Source organism: Akebia trifoliata, chromosome 14, assembly GCF_017979445.1.
Source record: "Akebia trifoliata isolate Shusen 1 chromosome 14, ASM1797944v1, whole genome shotgun sequence".
NCBI classification, from domain to species: Eukaryota; Viridiplantae; Streptophyta; class Magnoliopsida; order Ranunculales; family Lardizabalaceae; genus Akebia; species Akebia trifoliata.
In genome coordinates this window covers 29,461,013-29,466,100 of record NC_141388.1, presented here as the reverse complement: position 1 = coordinate 29,466,100, position 5,088 = coordinate 29,461,013, and the positions used below count along the sequence as shown (strand labels likewise).

Below are 5,088 nucleotides of genomic sequence, written 5' to 3'. Positions count from 1 at the left end.
ACCCTATATATGGGTCATTAAGTAATTTTTCAAAATTATGCTTTGATTCATGAAATAGTGGGCCAAACGTCATGAGTAAGCCGACCAAAAAAAGAATGTGCCATGTGACACATGCCACACAGTTTTCTAGAATGTACGTTGAGTTGAGTCAACTCGACATCACCTAAAAATATTACTAATTTGACTCGGTGTTTTTTTATCTGACCCGGTTGAGTTTCTAAGTTGATGGTAAAACATGGTTACAAGAAGTTGTGGAACGAGTCAACATAAAATTCAATCCACTCAATTAAATTCATCCGAGTTTCGAGTCAACTCGATTGTTAAACTATGCGTGAAAGATGGACTACGTCTACGATGCGTAGAAATGTTTTGCAGTAAAAGTAAAGTGTAGAAAAATCATTGTCTTTGAGATCTGTGACAATGATTTTGTCCTTCGCGCGCTAACAATTTAAATATACTCCCAAGTCCCAACACCGTTGATAAAGCTACGTAACATATAAAAAAACAGTATAGCTCTAGATCAACGGCGTTACGAATCCAATGTACAATAAAATTACAATAACGGCTTTTTTTCTCTATCTAACGTCGTTATAACGTTTTCTCCTTTATGTACAAACGAGTGTATAGTAAGCCAAATCCTCAGTTCTTACACGTGGGTCAGAATTCCGTTAAAGATACGCTTCTTCTGCAGTCAGATAACGGCGAACTTACCGTTGACGGCGTCTGTGAAGACCACACTGATGGCTTCATCTTTTGGTTCTGAAAATAATCTTTTATATCTATTCCACTCGCCGTTACAATATCCGTTTCCGTCAAGTTCTTATCTTCTATGTACGCTAGAAACGGAGGCCGTAACACCTCCGTTAACAAATCCCATCTGACTCCACGAAAGAAAACATGTTCTTTAATCTCCACCGCACCTCTATTATAACCTAAACGCTTCGTAGGATCCTTCTCTAACAACCGTCCAATCAAATCAGTTAAATCAGTACGAATCCCAATAAACTCAGGATGACTCATTACCACGTTTCGAAACGTTTCTTTTCTATTTTTTCCGCGAAACGGAGTTTTACCGTACATCATCTCGTACATGAGTATCCCAAGAGCCCACCAATCAACAGCGAACTCGTGTCCATCACCACGTATGACTTCTGGAGACACGTACTCCTCAGTACCAACAAACGAGTTGGATCGTTCCCCAGTTGAGAAACTCGTTCCTCTCCGACTCAGTGGTGAAACTCGAGCGGATTTAGCTTTCTTCAAACTTTTCTCCGAAAACATGAACCGAGACAGATTCCGGCGATGCTTCCTTCTACCATCACCAACTTCAACCTCTCTAGATTCCGTTCCGTCGATCAGTTTCGGTGTTTTGTGGGTCAGAACCCGGGAGAGGTCGAAATCGGTGAGTGTGACGTGGCCTGATTGGTTGATAAGAACGTTTTCCGGCTTGAGATCACGATATACGATACCCATACGGTGTAGATACTCCAAAGCACATATGATTTCAGCTGCATAGAACCGTATAGCGGAAGGAGAGAATGTACGGTCGGTTTGACGAAAGCGGAGGACGTTAAGATCACCACCTGGGCAGTACGGTACGCCCCAAGCTAAGAACTCTTTGGTTTCAAGGGTGCCCAAAAGGGTGGGAAGGAAATGGTGGTTGAGACGAGAGAGTACAGACATCTCCCAACGGGCACGTCGGTCAGCGTCGAATTTGGTGTGGAGAGTTGATTTCTCAACAACTTTGAGAGCGAACGGGCAGCGGGCAGATGGGTCAGCTTCACGATCGGTGACCAGGAATACAGTACCCATGGCTCCTTCACCCAAAACCCTGACCGCGGTCAGCTTGTTGAGGTCTAGCTCAGGCGAAGACTTCATCGCTGCCTGAGATGAGAGACAGAAAGAGAAATAGAGAAATATAGGGGGAGATGTTGGCATTGAGCGCGGTCATATTATATGTATCATGTATGTCCAAAGTGCATCTTAGTCGGATCAATAAGGTCCGTCTGTGTCTTCAGAGGCTGCCACCTGTCAACCAAAACGGTACTATATGCAATATAGGGTTAGGGTGGTTTAGTCATTCCCCTTCCTGTTTTAGTGGATATTTGAGATACCCATGCGATTTCAAATTGATGACTCGCGACTTTGACCCTCGTCATCACTAGTAGAATAATACAAGATGACTCAAATGCCCTTATGCAACATTAACATTCTACTCACTTCAATATTAAAATGTCAAGTGAAGTTTTAAAAAAAAAATTGTTTGAAATTTGGGTATAAAATTTAGGATTTTTATGAAGGGTAAGGGATGATATTGAAAATGAGACTTAAAATGGCTCAAGTTTGAGTATATTCATATTCAAATCTAAATTTTTTATTCGGATCCGTAGTCAAATCTGACTCAGATCCTACTAATTAAAATCATTTTGCTTTCACTAAATCCTAATCAGATTCAATTGAATTACTTAATTTGGGTCATATAATTTTGGATCGTTCAACATTTTCTTGTTATATTTCTTTTTAAATTGATATATTATTATATTTTACTATTCTATTTCTTTTATTTTATAAGAATTCATGTTATATTAAAAATACTATAACATATATTGAAAAATATAAAAATATAGTTTTCAAAGCAATATGTCATTCGGATCTAGGTGGATATGCATCTAGCACAGATCTAACTTAGATCAAGGGACATCAGACCATATTTGATCCATGTTTTATATGGGTTTACTCCAAGGACCCAAAATAGCTAAATTGTATTATTTGGGACGTAAAAATTTACAGAAAAATCTAGGATTTTTCAGAAAGCTTAATGCATGTTAAAAACAATATATAGAAGATAGGGTTAATAGATTGAAAGAAATTTATTTTAAATGTGGAAGAGTTTGAGCATGACTTATTTTGGGAATAAAAAATCATGAGTTTTTTGCTAGATGTTGCACACTAGGTATTTGAATAATTTGTTATTAATCAATTAGAGAAGACTGAAGTCAAAGGGTGTGTTATCAATTAAAAAACATAAGGGTATCTCAAATATTCAAAGAAATGTGAAGGGGTATGTCCAAATCATACTAAAATATAGGTAGTGGATCTTTATATAAATATGGCCTCCTAGGAAAACTCAGTTGGACCAATCATTCACTAGCTGAGGAGCGTTAAAGATAGATTCTAATTTGCTATTAGGTTTAATTTGTATTTAACTAGGTAAATATCCAGTAAGATGCAGGACTATTGTATTTAAAGTATTATCGATCATTGTGGAAAAGCTCTGTGAACGTTTATGTGGGCCCACATACGTTACTTTCACACCATCAAGATTAACTATTAGGACCATCATCTTCTACATGATTTTAACCACGTGATGGCTCCGAATGGATCGGTCATGATCAATAGGACCGCATGATTACAGGTAGAATGGGTCTTGGTAAATTAAGGCCTCGTTTGGGGCAGAGTGCTATTGATCATATAGAAGCACTTTTATTTAAATCACTTTCCTAAAATTGTAGTTTTGTAATTGAACATTAAGTAATTACCCTTAAGAATTTCATTTTAAGGATTAGAAACAGGAACCGTAGTTTGTTAAGAAATTGATCGATATTCTGGATTATGAATAAATGACATTAATACCCTTTGGAAAGATGAGGACGAGAAGGTCAACAGGGAGAGAATAAAGTGAGATTAATTGGGGATGAGGAAGATAATTTGATATTTTCATTAAAAGATGATGGATGATTTTAAAAGGAAGAATTTGATGTAGATGTTCTTGAAGAACTGGGTTATTAAAATGCGGGCAATGGCACTATGACATTACAGAGGTTGAGGGAATGTGTAATAATTGTTGAAAAATGAAAAGTCGGTAGAGGTAATAAAATGGAAGAAAAGTCTAAACATTTTTGCATATAGGACAAAATGTTATCTAACATGTTATCTATAGAACGTTGTCCATATATATAAGACAAAACATGTTGTCTAAAAAGTTATCTACGGAACCCATCCTTAATTAGGATCCATTAACTCCTAAAAATGACTTATGAAAAAAACATATGATCCCAACCCTTTAAACACAAAATCCAATGGTTGAGATTTATGAGTATCTTGATAACACAAATCTCAAAGATACTTATCTCAAGGATAAGTCTCCACCATTCAATTTTGCATTTAAACGGTTGGTATCATGTGTTTTTTCATGAGATATATATATATATATATATATATCGGGTTTCGTTGCCAAAGTCCCAAACAGACATCCAAACAAATGATCATAACCATTGGATATACAAAGATCTTACGATGCAGATTGCAAAAAGACTACAGATCACATGATTTTAATAAAAAAAAGTTTTATGAAATTACAATCCCCTCGGTGCCCAAACAAAAAATACAAACATAACTCATCTTCTTCACCTTTTTCTAACCTTAACCCTCTCCCTCCGATTTTTCTCCTTGATTGTCACCGTCTTCATCTTAGACAACGACCAAACTTCAGGTGATGCAAACATTTCATTTATGTTTTATTTGAAGATTGTGAATTTATAATTTTTTTTTTTTTCTGAATGAATTAATCTACAAGTTCAACGAATTCTCATAATAATTTGATTTAGTGTAAGAAAAACTTTAAAAATCAGAGAGAATCTAAACCTATGATTTCAAGTTCTTCTTAGTAATCAAGATAAGGTGTAATCAAAATTATAGTGTTGATAATTATAGCTTTTAAAAAATCAAAACCAGTTCACATTTTTTTTTTCATCTAATATGCCTTTATTATTTTCATCTTTTACCTCCTTAATCTCAATTTTTTTTGAAATAATACAATTCCAACTTTTTTTTCCACACTTTTACTTTGTTAACCCCATAGAGAATGCCCTTGTCGTAGGCACGAACGAACTTATTCATAGGTGTGTGAAGTTGGGAGCACATCTAATTCACTTCTCATTTTTACCCATTTCAACTTATCATTTTGGTAGGATTTGGGATTGAAGAAGGTTACCAAACAATATTTTGAATGTTAAAACTCTTTTTTTTGGTGTCAATAACCAATTTTGAATAGTATCCAAACGCTATCCTAATCTTTCCGAATCTTAG

The 5,088-nt window shown here is 35.7% G+C and overlaps 1 pseudogene; it reads right to left on the bottom strand.

Annotated features, from left to right (window-relative positions):
• Positions 1–352: 352 nt before the first annotated feature.
• On the bottom strand, positions 353–1,936 carry LOC147386685 (serine/threonine-protein kinase UCNL pseudogene; annotated as a pseudogene).
• Between the last annotated feature and the right edge of the window lie 3,152 nt (positions 1,937–5,088).